Raw genomic sequence first — 14934 nt, 5'->3', positions numbered from 1 at the left:
AAAAAAGCTTTAAAAAAATCATGTTTTCAAAAAATGTAGAATTGTGTAATTTTTTTAGTGAAAACTTGTAGCCTTTTTTAGTGAAAATCGACTGAAAATCAATGGAGAAAAAACACTGAGAAGGGAAATATGGGTTGGCCCATAGGGGAACGCTATGTGCGTTCGCTTGACATCTTGTCGCGACGAGCATCAAATAGGACATCTTCTCTCATTCTCGGGCGTAACCTTTTTTACGTAAATTTTTTTGTTGTTTTTTGTTCATACACTTTTTTATATGATATTTTTTCAATAAAACTTATTAGACCTGATAATTGGCCTAGTTTGTTTCATCAAACAAAAAGGTGGATTCTACAATAACTAAGAGCATCCAATTGACTGCATAGTTTACGCCCGCCAATGTTATGGGTGCTCCTATGATCCTCGTTGCATCCAATAAGGGTGCAACGCACACAGGGGCATTTCGACTGGGCCGACCCATTTGCGGGTATTATAGCTCGAGGTTCAAAAAAATTGTGAATGGATTTTGAAAACATGGAAAACTTTCAATTTTGTGATTATTTTCGGAAACATCATCAATATTTAAAAAAATCAAAAAGTTTTAAAAAATAGATCATTTTTTGTATTTTGAATATTTTTATATTACTAATCAAATTTTGAAAACTGTGATTTTTTAGAAGTCTTAACAATTTTTGAAAATTTCAACAAATTCAAAGAAATAAGAATGAAACTTGAAATTTCAGAAAGTTTCAATGATATATTTTTTCATAAAAAAATAGTCATTAATTTTTGAAATTCCAAATAAACAATTAAATTGAGTAGTTTCTGAAAGGCGTAAACAAAATTTTCGAAATTCTATGAATTTTCTGAAAATGTGAACAAATTTTAAGTTTTGTTTGTGCATTTATAAAAAGAAACAAAAAGAGAAAATGAAACAAAACATATGAAAAAAGAAAGAAAAAGAGAAAACAATAGAACAAAAAAATTGATTCAAGAACCTTCTAGAAGATACCCATAAATGCAAAAGAAATCATACATAAAAAACTATGCTAGCTAAATTGGCTGGCTCACACAGATCGACCGCCGGCTACTATTGGACACAGTGAGAATTCCCGAAATCATTAGTTAAGGAGTACTCCTTGCGGAGAATACGCCAACTTCCCCAGATTGCGACAAGTGGCGCGCAACCTGAGAGTTTTCTCTTTTTTTGTAGATTCGTTTATTCAAAACGTTTTATCTCTTAAACTGTGCATCCAAATCTCGAACCGCTTTCGCCGTTGGATTCCTCGCGTCTGCATCCAAATCTCGAACCGCTTTCGCCGTTGGATTCCTCGCGTCGAGATCTTCTAAACTAGATACCATGTTGATAAGTCTTGACGAACTTTTTTTTTCACAAAAAAACCAGGCGAAAAAACCGACGAAAAAACCGAACCGGGAACACGGGTTTTTTCCTTTTCTGAAAAAGGCACGCCCGTGCCTCTGACGAAATCACAACCGTGCCTCTTGCGGAAGCAAAACTGTGCCTCTCATGAAATAAAAAAATATACGCGTTTTTTCCTTTCCGAAAGAGGCACGCCCGTGCCTCTCGGGAAAAGCACAACCGTGCCTCTCGCGGAAGCAAAACCGTGCCTCTCGCGGAAGAAAAAATAACAGAAAACGTGTTTTTTTCCTTTTTCAAAAGAGGCACGCCCGTGCTTCTCGCGAAAACACAACCGCACCTCTCGTGGGAGCAAAATCGTGCCTCTTGCCAAAGAAAAAAAAACAAAAAACGCATTTTTTTCCTTTTCCAAAAGAGGCACGCCCATGCCTCTCGTGAAAGCACAACCGTATCTCTCGCGGAAGCAAAACCGTGCTTCTTGTGAAAGAAAAAAAAATAGAAAACACATTTTTCCCTTTTCAAAAAAGGCACGCCCGTGCCTCTCGCGAAAGGACAACCGTGCCTCTCGCGCAAGCAAAACCGTGCCTTTCATGAAAGAAAAAAAACAGAAACACGTTTTTTTTCCGTTTTCAAGAGGCACGCCCGCGCCTCTCGCGAAAGCACAACCGCGCCTCTCGCGAAAACAAAACCGTGACTCTCGCGAAACAAAATGCCTTTTTTGCGCAAAAAAAATATTTTTTTCAAAAAAAAAATTGGTCGAAAAGCTAGGGAGGAGGGGTAGAAAACTAAAACGTCAAAAAAATCAGGAAAATAAACATTTAAAAAGCCGAAAACACGTGCGGAAAAATAAAAAAACAAAATCCGAAGGGAGTGCCCAGAGCGTGACACATGGCAAATGGCTGAGAGTGCGCCAAGTGGCGCTGATCCGTGGGAGGCTCCCGAAGGAGCGCTCGTTAATTTGTTGCTCCCGAGAGTTCCCAGGCGTTTCCTATTTAGCGCTGCAGGCGCCCGTTTGTGTGCATTTCGCAAACCGGCGCCTGCAGCGCCCCGTGCTGGGCCGGCCCATGTAGGGGTGCGACTCGAACCTGGGACCTCCCTCGCCAATACATGCTTCTGTTACCACCCCGCCACGCACAAGGTAGTGATAAGTTGTAACCTTTCCTCTCTTTTATTCTCTCCTTTTCCTTTTTTTTTCCTTTTACATCTTCCCTTTTCTGTTTCCTGTTTTTTCCTTTTTGTACGACCAGGTTCCCCCTGCAAAGAACTTTTTTTCAAATTCAATGAACTATTTTGAATTTCTATGAACTTTTTCAAATTTGATGAACCTTTTTTCAATTTTGGTGAACTTTTTTTCAAAATCGATGAACTTTTTTCAGTTTTGATGAACTTTTTCTAAGTTGACGATCTTTTTCAAAATCGGTGAACTTTTCCAAAATTAGTGAACTACCTTTTCAAATTTGATGAACTTTTTTATTCAAAATTGATGATTTTTTAAAATTGGTAAACTTTTTGTTCAAAATCGGTTAACTATTTTCAAAATTGATGAACTTTTTCCAAATTTTTGAACTTTTTCCAAATTTTCATGAACTTTATCCTAAATTTTGTGAACTTTTTCAAATTCGTGAAGTTTTCTCAATTCACCTTTTTTCAGTTTGTACAAATCTTTCCAATTTAATGAACTTTCTTGAAATTCACGTTTTTAATATTTTGCATTCATTTTATCATAACATAATATCTGGCTGGATGTATAATAAGGGTTATTTGTCCTCAAAGTAAACATCGTAGGGACTTTGGCCTAGTGGCTTTACTGCTCAAGGGGTCAGAGATCGAATCCTCTCTCCACCTTATTTTCGAGCATTTTTTTGCGATCTAACAACCTCGCTGCGTTTCTTGGGCCGGCCCAGTTCGCGTCTGTGCAGGCGCCAGCAGCGCGAATCGGCGCTCACAGCCCTGTATAGGAGCTCCCGAATTCCCAATGTGATGCAATCTCTGATATGACATGTCCAAATCTCACACGATTTAGGGGGTTTTCCTATTTAGCGCCGCAGGCGCCTGTTACAGTGCAATTTGCAAACGGGCGCCTGCAGCAGTCCAAGCTGGCCGGCCCACTTAGTTTTGCGGAAACGTTAAAAAGTGAGAGAACTAAGAATCGAACCCATGCCGGACTCCTTACGATGGCTGCGCTCCAACCACTACGACATCGCGCTTGTTGTGTGCTAAGTTCAGTCGCTCTTTTTTATTTTGTTTTTTCTGGTTCACGAATTCTTGACGGTTTTATTCGTTTTTCCCTTTTTTTTCTTTCTTTTTTTGCTATTTTAATGCGTGAGTTTTTAAAAGAATGTCATGCTTTTTTAAATCGTTTTACTTTTTCAGAACACATGAACTTTATTCAAATTCGATGAACTTTTTCTGATTTCGATGAACTTTTTCCAGATTACATGAACTTTTTCCAGATTACATGAACTTTTTTCAAATTTGGCGAACTTTTTCTGAATTCGATGAACTTTTTTAAAATTTGATGAACTTTTTTCAAATTCGATGAACTTTTTTTAAATGCGATGAACTTTTTTTTGAATTCGATGAACTTTTTTTCGAATCCGATGAACTTTTCTTCGAATTTGGTGAACTTTTTTCGAATTCAATGAACTTTTTCTTCAAAATCGATGAACCTTTTCATTTTTTTGAACTTTGCTTAAAATTTGATGAACTTTTTTTCGAATTTACGTTTTCTTTTTTGAGATAATTTATATTGAGTATATATTAATGTTTTACTGCACGAAAAGGTTAACTAGAACTGTTTTCTTGTAGAAGACAACAAAGTTAGTTTGTTCTGGTGGTTAGTGTGGTGCACTCGCGATCTAGAGTTCGAATCCCTAGCTATCCTCATGTTTTATTGCTTTTTTACTTCAAAAGCGAACAACTCCCACTGCAAACGCGCGTTGGGCCGGCCCATGCCAGCAACGCTGCAGGCGCCAGCTCGTTAACGGGCGCCTGCAGCGCTGACTAGGAGCTCCCCGATTTAGGAGCCCAACTCCCGTAAGAACATACATACATCAGGACAAGCCCAAAATGTCGTAGGATCCTAATAAGCTCGCGCGGGAGCTATATCTCGCTTATAGTTAGACGTAAGCTCCCCTCGCCTCAGGAGTGGCGCCATTGGGCCGGCACAACACTATAGTTGTTTTGTGCTTTTTTCTGTGTGGTTTCTGAGAGCAACTAATTAATGAGCGCTCCTTCGGGAGCCTCGCAACGATCAACATCATTTGACGCGCTCTCAGTCATTCGTCATGTGTCGCGCTCTGGACGCTCCCTCTGGATTTTATTTTTTTATTTTTCTGCACGTGTTTTCGGCTTTTTAAACGGGTTTTTTCCGGGGGTTTTCAACGTTTTGGTTTTCCACCGGTCTTCCTTACCATTTTGATCAAAAAAATCCAAAAAAAAATGCGCAAAAAAACTAATTTTTTTCCTTTCGCGAGAGTCATGGTCGCGCCTCTCGGTAACGAAAAAACGCATTTCCTATTTTTTTTCTTTTGTGAGAGTCGCGGTTTTTGCTTCCGCGGGAGGCACGGTTTTGCTTTCGCGAGAGTCACGGCCGTGCCTCTTGGAAACAAAAAAAACATGTTTTCTGTTTTTTTCTTTTTGCAAGAGTCACGGTTTTGCTTCCGCGCGAGGCACATTTGTGCTTTAGCGAGAGTCACGGCCGCGCCTCTCGAAAACGAAAAAAACGTGTTTTCTGAGTTTTTTTCGTTTTGCAAGAGTCATAGTTTTGCTTCCGTGAGAGGCTCGGTTGTGCTTTCGCGAGAGTCGCGGCCGTGCCTCTCAGAAAAGGGAAAAAATCTATTTTCTGTTTTTTTCTTTCGCGAGAGTCAAGGCCGTGCCACCCTCGGAAACGAAAAGAAAACGTGTTTTCTCTTCTTTTTTTCTTCCATGAGAGTCACGGTTTTGCTTTCACAAGAGGCACAATTGTGATTTCGTGAGAGGCACGGGCGTGCCTCTTTCAGAAAGGGAAAAAACCTATGCTCCCGGTAAGGTTTTTTCGGCCGTTTTTTTTCGTGAAAAAAAAATTCGTCAAAACCTATCAACATGGGATCTAGTTTTAAAGATCTCGACGAGAGGAATCCAACAGTGAAAGCAGTTTGAGATTTGGACGCACGGTTTAACAGATAAAGCGTTTTGAATAATCGGATCTACGAAAAAAGGGAAAACTCCCAGGTTGCGGCAAGTGGTGCACATGCAGCGCGCCATTTGTCGCAACCTGGGGAGATTGGAGTGATCTTTGCAACGAGTACTCCTCAACTAGTGATTTCGGTGGTTTCTCCTTGTCCAGATTTTCATAGTTTGATCGCAAAAAAAAAGGTTTTTCTATGCGGGTTTGTTTGTCCATTTTTCACTATTTGAGTCGGGTTTTCTTGGTTTTTTCTTCTTGTTTTGTTCAGTTTTGCCTTTTTTTTCCTTTTTCACTTTATTTGTTCCTTTTTTCGGTTTATACTGATTTTTTTCCTTTATTTTCTTCCATTTTTTCAACACATCCTACATTTTTTCACAAACATTATACATTTTTTGTACACATCTGGAATATGTTTCTACATATTTGAAAATTTCAAATATATCTTTTAATATTTAATTTTTGATACACATGTTCCACTTTTTATATACATAAGGAATAATTTTTTATACATGTTTAACATGTTTAAATACATGAATAACATTTTTTGAAATATATGTTTTTTTATGTCTACTTGTTACCTAGGCATTTTTGAAAAATTTCTTAAATCAAGAACATTTATGTATACATGATTAACATTTTTTATAATGCCACAAAAAAATTTAAACATGTGAAGGTTTTTTATACACATAAGGTACATTTTTGTAATTGTAAGTACACTTTTTGTACAAGTTTTTAAAAACATGATTAACATTTTTTCATACACATTTGTACATTTTTGTATAAATGAAGAACATTCTCTTATAGACGTCTAACATTTTCAAATACATGATTATTATTTTTTTGGAATGTCACATACATTTTATTGAAACATGTGACATTTTAAATGTCATAAAAAAATTTGCGTGCCTCAACAACTTTTTTGTATGCTATCAATATATTTGTGAATTAATCTAATATTTTTTTCGTTGCGTTAGATTTTTCTAAAATTCATGATTTTTTTAATTAGCTTTGTGTTTTGGAATATATGTATTTACAATATTTTAAAAAAAGAAAAAAAGGAAGAAGACAAAATAACAAAGGAAAAACACATGGAAAGTATGAACCAACCTGCAACCTACATAGTCTGACCCATTTATAGCGACGGCTTGATGCGAGCGCGCGCACTCTCTCTCTCTCACTCACTCACTCACTCTCACTCTCACTCACTTCAAGCGACACATAGTCACCCCGCACCTCTTATCAACCGGGCTCGGCAACAAGTTGACACGTTAGGTTTTGTGTTGATGGCCCTAGTCCTCGAGATGTACTTAGTCAACATAAGAGCATATATGATCGGACCCTACCCTAACACCATCCATCGGACCCCTAACCTAGCATTTGGGTTGTTCGACGTTCTCAAATTCAGTTCATATCTGAGCTAGATTTGCATCCACACTAGCGCATCCGCCACGTTGGATTTGACAACTCGAGTCGTTCCAAATCGTCCCCGACCCTTCCCACCCTAGTCTATCCCTCTAATTTTGCCTCCTCCACTGCTCCTTGCCTAGCTTTGTGGTCGTCCCCACCCTAGCTCCGTCGCTATCCTCAACCCACAACCCTGCCACCACAGGACCCAAACGCCTCCCGACAATCCTTGCCACCCTGAATGCCGCCAGGGTACGCCTGATTCCGTCATACATACACCTGGGCCATCATGTGTTTGATGAAATGTATGAGCTATTTTTGGAGTACTGGTTTGTATGCTTGCAAAATTTCAGCACCAAATGACATTTGTGGTAGGCATGGCAAAAAAATTGATGCTCAAAAATGCTAGTTTTGAAAACATTTTGGAGTACTGGTTTGTTTTGTTTTTGTCATGACTTCCACGAATGTCATTTCATACTGAAATTTGTTAAGCATAGAAAACATTTTTCAAAGTTTATCACAAAAAATTTCAGATTTTCCTGAATATTTTTACTATTTTTTGTGATTTTACAGTTCATCGGGGTGCATTTGAGCTCAAGATCAAATAGGACTTTCGTTACCTTTTTGTGAATCACTACTAAGGAGTGCCACATAGGATAAGTCCTGAGGTGGAGGAAAGAGAAACGAGAAGAAAAGACTTGCCTTCTCTTATTTAAGAGACGAACTCTTAAGAACTCACCATATATTCAGGGATGTCTAATTACTAGCGATAAGACTAAGAAGTGGTGCATTATACACCATTTTTTAAGTGTCGACCATAAGATTATAATGCCTTATCAATCAATGTACATCTCCTAAGACTTTCGACAAATGTATTCATAGTAACTCTACCATTAAGCGATATTTGAATTGCACACATACATTATAAAGATTTTTTTTGCATACATATGTTTCATCTTCTTTTTTCAAGAATGTCGGTGTAAAAACCGGCAGACCTCTGGGTAGGGGGTCCCGAGCTGTGGATCTCGGATGAATGGTAAGAGGAACAAGGTAGACGATCTTTACGCAGGTTCAGGCCCTGTTGATGGAGGTAAAAGCCTACATCCTGCTTTTGTTTATATTATGGGGGATGTATCAAGTACAAAGCTGATCTACCTTGAGATCATGAAATGGGTTCTAACTCAAGGGCTAGGTGAATGAGATTGCGTTGATGTCCCTTCGACGGGCTAAACCCTATGGCTTATATACATGCCAGGTAGGGTATCTAGGGTTACAAGGTTGGTGTCTTGACGTGGAGGCGGCGAGAGAAGTCTTGGAGTATATGACAAGTCTTCGGTAGATGCAGTGCCTCCAGCGTACAACTTTCAGAGTCCATCTGGAGAAGAACGAGGGCCCATCGTCCCAATCCGAGGAGCATGGGCCATCTATGTTAGTAACCCCTAGTCTAGGACACCATCAGTAGCCCCCGAACTGGTCTTCTTGAAGGAAATATGCCGTAGAGGCAATAATAAAGTTATTATTTATTTCCTTATTTCATGATAAATATTTATTATTCATGCTAGAATTGTATTAACCGGAAACTTAGTACATGTGTGAATACATAGACAAAATATAGTGTCCCTAGTATGCCTCTACTTGACTAGCTCGTTGATCAAAGATGGTTATGTTTCCTAACCATAGACATGTGTGGTCATTTGATGAACGGGATCACATCATTAGGAGAATGATGTGATGGACAAGACCCATCTGTTAGCTTAGCATTATGATCGTTACAGTTTCATTGCTACTGCTTTCTTCATGACTTATACACGTTCCTTAGACTATGAGATTATGCAACTCCCGAATACCAGAGGAACACTTTGTGTGCTACCAAACGTCACAATGTAAAAGGGTGATTATAAAGGTGTTCTACAGGTGTCTTCGAAGGTGTTTGTTGGGTTGGCATAGATCGAGATTAGGATTTGTCACTCTGTATTTGGGAGAGGTATCTCTGGGCCCTCTCGGTAATACTCATCGCTATAAGCCTTGCAAACATTGTGACTAATGAGTTAGTTGCGGGATGAAGTATTATGGAACGAGTAAAGAGACTTGCCGGTAACGAGATTGAACTAGGTATGATGATACCGATGATCGAATCTCGGGCAAGTAACATACCGATGACAAAGGGAACAACGTATGTTGTTATGCGGTTTGACCGATAAAGATCTTCATAGAATATGTAGGAGCCAATATGAGCATCCAGGTTTGGCTATTGGTTATTGACTGGATATGTGTCTCGGTCATGTCTACATAGTTCTCTAACCCGTAGGGTCCGCACGCTTAAAGTTTGATGGCGATTTGTATTATGAGTTATGTTATTTGATGACCGAAGTTTGTTCGGACTCCCGAATGAGATCACGGACGTGACGAGGAGTCTCGAAATGGTTGAGACGTAAAGATCGATATATGGAAGGCTATATTCGGACATCGGAAAGGTTCTAAGTGATTCAGGTATTTTTCAGAGTACCGGAGAGTTATGGGAATTCGTCGGGGGAAGTAATGGGCCTTAATGGGCCATACGGGAAAGGAGAGAAGGGCCTCAAGGGGTGGCCGCACGCCCCCCCATGGGCTGGTCCGAATTGGACTAGGAGGGGTGGCGCCCCCCTCCTTCCTTCTCCCCTCTTCCTCCTTCCCTCCTTCTCCTACTTGGAATAGGAAAGAGGAGGGGAATCCTACTTGGACTGGGGAGTCCTAGTAGGATTCCCCACACCTGGCGCGCCCCCCTTGGGCCGACCACCTCTTCCCTCCCCTCCTTTATACACATGGCCAGGGGGAACCCCATAGCCACACAAGTTGATCTTTTAGCTGTGTGCGGTGCCCCCGTCCACAGTTACACACCTCGGTCATATCGTCGTAGTGCTTAGGCAAAGCACTGCGCCGGTAACTTCATCATCACCATCGCCACGCCGTTGTGCTTACGAAACTCTCCCTCGGCATCAACTACATCAATAGTACGAGGGACGTCATCGAGATGAACGTGTGCTGAACGCAAAGGTGCCGTGCGTTCGGTACTTGATCGGTTGGATCGCGAAGACGTTTGACTACATCAACCGCGTTACTTAACGCTTCCTCTTTCGGTCTACGAGGGTACGTGGACACACTCTTCTCTCTCGTTGCTATGCATCACCTAGATAGATCTTGCATGATCGTAGGATTTTTTTTGAAATTACTGCATTCCCCAATAGTGGCATCCGAGCCAGGTCTATGCATAGATGTTATATGCACGAGTAGAACACAAAAAGTTGTGGGCGATAATAGTCATACTGCTTCCCAGCATGTCATACTTTGATTCAGCGGTATTGTTGGATGAAGCGGCCCGGACCGACATTACACGACCGCGTTCATGAGACTGGTTCTACCATCGTGCTTTTGCCCAAAGGTGGCTGGCGGGTGTCTGTTTCTCCAACTTTAGTTGAATCAGTGTGGCTATGCCCGGTCCTTGTTGAAGGTTAAAGCAACACACTTGATGAAAAATCATTGTGGTTTTTATGCGTAGGTAAGAACGGTTCTTGCTAGAAGCCCGTAGCAGCCACGTAAAACTTTCAACAACAAAGTAGAGGATGTCTAACTTGGTTTTGCAGGGCTTGTTGTGATGTGATATGGTCAAGGCATGATGTGATATAAATTGTTGTATGAGATGATCATATTTTCTAAAAGTTATCGGCAACTGGTAGGAGCCATATGGTTGTTGCTTTATTGTATGCAATGCAATCGCCATGTAATTGTTTTACTTTATCACTAAGCGGTAGCGATAGTCGTAGTAACAATAGTTGGCGAGACGACAACGATGCTACGATGGAGATCAAGGTGTCGCGCCGGTGACGATGGAGATCATGACGATGCTTCGGTGATGGAGATCATGAGCACAAGATGATGATGGCCATATCATGTCACATATTTTGATTGCATTTGATGTTTATCTTTTATGCATCTTATTTTGCTTAGTACGACGGTAGCATTATAAGATGATCCCTGACTGAATTTCAAGGTATAAGTGTTCTCCCTGAGTATGCACCGTTGCTATAGTTTGTCATGACGAGACACCACGTGATGATCGGGTGTGATAAGCTCTGTGTTCACATACAATGGGTGCAAGCCAGTTTTGCACACGCAGAATACTCGGGTTAAACTTGACGAGCCTAGCATATGCAGATATGGCCTCGGAACACTAGAGACCGAAAGGTCGAGCGTGAATCATATAGTAGATATGATCAACATAGTGATGTTCACCATTGAAAACTACTCCATCTCACGTGATAACCGGACAAGGTTTAGTTTATTTGGATCACGTGATCATTTTGATGACTAGAGGGATGTCTATCTAAGTGGGAGTTCTTAAGTAATATGATTAATTGAACTTTAATTCATCATGAACTTAGTCATGATAGTATTTTGCAAATTATGTTGTAGATCAATAGCTCGCGTTATAGCTTCCCTATGTTTTTTATATGTTCCTAGAGAAAACTAAGTTGAAAGATGATAGTAGTAATGATGCGGACTGGGTCTGTGATTTGAGGTTTATCCTCATTGTTGCACAGAAGAATTATGTCTTTAATGCACCGCTAGGTGACAGACCTATTGCAGGAGCAGACGCGGACGTTATGAATGTTTGGCTAGCTCAATATGATGAGTACTTGATAGTTTAGTGCACCATGCTTTACGGCTTAGAACCGGGACTTCAAAAACGTTTTGAAACATCACAAAGCGTATGAGATGTTCCAAGAGCTGTAATTGGTATTTCAGACTCATGCTCGTGTCAAGAGGTATGAGACCTCTGACAAGTTCTTCGCCTAAAAGATGGAGGAGAATTGCTCAGCTAGTGAGCATGTGCTCAGAATGTCTGGGTACTACAATAGCTTGAATCAAGTGGGAGTTAATCTTCCAGATAAGATAGTGATTGACAGAGTTCTCTAGTCACCATCACCAAGTTACTGGAACTTCGTGATGAACTATAGTATGCAAGGGATGACAAAAATGATTCCCGGGCTGTTCATGATGCTGAAATCAACGAAGGTAGAAATCAAGAAAGAGCATCAAGTGTTGATGATTGACAAGACCACTAGTTTCAAGAAAAGGGCAAAGGGAAAGAAAGGGAACTTCAAATAGAATGGCAAGCAAGTTGTCACTCCCATGAAGAAGCACAAAGCTGGACCAAATCCTGAAAGTGAGTGCTTCTACTACAAAGGAAATGGTCACTGGAAGCGGAAATGCCCTGAGTATTTGGTGGATAAGAAGGATGGCAAAGTGAACAAGGGTATATTTGATATACAGGTTATTGATGTGTACCTTACTAGTGCTTATAGTAGCCCATGGGTATTTGATACTTGTTCGGTTGCTAAGATTAGTAACTCAAAACAGGAGTTACAGGATAAACAGAGACTGGTTGAGGGTGAAGTGATGATGTGTGTTGGAAGTGGTTCCAAGATTGATATGATCATCATCGCACACTCCCTATACTTTCGAGATTAGTGTTGAACCTAAATAAATGTTATTTGGTGTTTGCATTGAGCATAAATATGATTAGATCATGTTTATTGCGATACAATTATTCATCTAACACAGAGAATAAATTGTTATTCGGTTTACATGAATAAAACCTTCTATGGTCATACACCCAATGTTGATGGTCTATTGAATCTTGATCGTAGTGATACACATATTTATTATATTGATGCCAAAATATGCAAAGTTGATAATGATAGTGCAACTTATTTGTGGCACTGCCATTTGGGTCATATCGGTGTAAAGCGCATGAAGAAACTCCATAAAGATAGACTTTTGGAATCATTTGATACTTGCGAACCGTGCCTTATGGTCAAGATGACTAAAACTTCGTTCTCTAGAACAATGGAACGAGCTACTGACTTATTGGAAATAATACATACCGATGTATGCGGTCCAATGAGTGTTGAGGCTCCTGGCGGGTATCATTATTTTCTAACCTTCGCACATGATTTGAGCAGATATGCGTATATCTACTTAGTGAAACACAAGTCTGAAACATTTGAAAAGTTCAAAGAATTTCAGAGTGAAGTGGAGAATCATTGTAACTAGAAAATAAAGTTTCTACGATCTGATCGTGGAGGAGAATATTTGAGTTACGAGTTTGGCCTTCATTTAAAACAATGTGGAATAGTTTGACAGCCCACGCCACCTAGAACACGACAACGTAATGGTGTGTCCGAGCGTTGTAACCGCACTTTATTGGATATGGTGCGATCTATGATGTCTCTTACCGGTTTACCACTATCATTTTGGGGTTATGCATTAGAGATAGCTACATTCACTTTAAACAGGGCACCATTAAAATCCGTTGAGACGACGCCTTATGAACTGTGGTTTGGCAAGAAACCAAAGTTGTCGTTTCTTAAAGTTTGGGGCTGCGATGCTTATGTGAAAAAGTTTGAACCTGATAAGCTCGAACCCAAATCGGAGAAGTACATCTTCATAGGATACCAAAAGGAAACTGTTGGGTACACCTTCTATCACAGATCCGAAGGCAAGATATCCCTTTCTAAGAATGGATCCTTTCTAGAGAAGGAGTTTTTTCTTGAAAGAAGTGAGTGGGAGGAAAGTAGAACTTGATGAGGTAATTGTACCTTCTCCCGAATAGGAAAGTAGTTCATCACAGAAATCAGTTCCAGTGATTCCTACACCAATTAGTGAGGGAAGCTAATGATGATGATCATGAAACTTCGGATCAAGTTACTGCCGAACCTCGTAGGTCTTCCAGAGTATGATCCACACCAGAGTGGTACAATAATCCTATTCTGGAAGTCATGTTACTAGACCATGATGAACCTACGAACTATGAGGAAGCGATGATGAGCCCAGATTCCGCGAAATGGCTTGAGGCCATGAAATCTGAGATGGGATCCATGTATGAGGACAAAGTGTGGACTTTGGTGGACTTGCCCGATAATCGGCAAGCCACTAAGAATAAATGGATCTTCAAGAGGAAGACGGACGCTGATAGTAGTGTTACTATCTACAAAGCTCGACTTGTCGCAAAAGGTTTTGTGACAAATTCAAGGAGTTGACTACGATGAGACTTTCTCACCCGTACCGATGCTTAAGTCTGTCCGAATCATGTTAGCAATTGCTGCATTTTATGATTATGAAATTTGGCAGATGGATGTCAAAACTGCATTCCTGAATGGATTTCTGGAAGAAGAGTTGTATATGATGCAACCAGAAGATTTTGTCGATCCAAAGGGTGCTAACAAAGTGTGCAAGCTCCAGCGATCCATTTATGGACTGGTGCAAGCCTCTCGGAGTTGGAATAAATGCTTTGATAGTATGATCAAAGCATATGATTTTATACAGACTTTTGGAGAAGCATGTATTTACAAGAAAGTGAGTGGGAGCTCTATAGCATTTCTAATATTATATGTGGATGACATATTGTTGGTGGGAAATGATATAGAATTGCTGGATAGCATAAAGGGATACTTGAATAAGAGTTTTTCAATGAAAGACCTCGGTGAAGCTGCTTACATATTGGGCATCAAGATCTATAGAGATAGATCAAGACGCTTGATAAGATTTTTCAATGAGTAAACACCTTGACAAGTTTTTGAAAGAGTTCAAAATGGATCAGTCAAAGAAGGAGTTCTTGTCTGTATTACAAGATGTAAAGTTGATTAAGACTCAAAGCCCGACCACGGCAGAAGATAGAAAGAGAATGAAAGTCATTCCCTATGCCACAGTCATAGGTTCTATAAAGTATGTTGTGCTGTGTACCAGACCTATTGTGTACCTTGCCATGAGTTTGGCAAGAGGGTACAATAGTGATCTAAGAGTAGATCACTGGACAGCGGTCAAAATTATCCTTAGTGAGGATTAAGTAAATATTTCTCGGTTATGGAGGGGATAAAGAGTTCGTCGTAAGTAGTTACGTCGATGCAAGTTTTTTCACCGATCCAGATGACTCTAAGTCTCAATCTGG

The sequence above is a fragment of the Triticum aestivum genome, chromosome 5B (assembly GCF_018294505.1).
Source record: "Triticum aestivum cultivar Chinese Spring chromosome 5B, IWGSC CS RefSeq v2.1, whole genome shotgun sequence".
Lineage (NCBI taxonomy): Eukaryota > Viridiplantae > Streptophyta > Magnoliopsida > Poales > Poaceae > Triticum > Triticum aestivum.
This window is presented reverse-complemented; position numbering follows the sequence as displayed.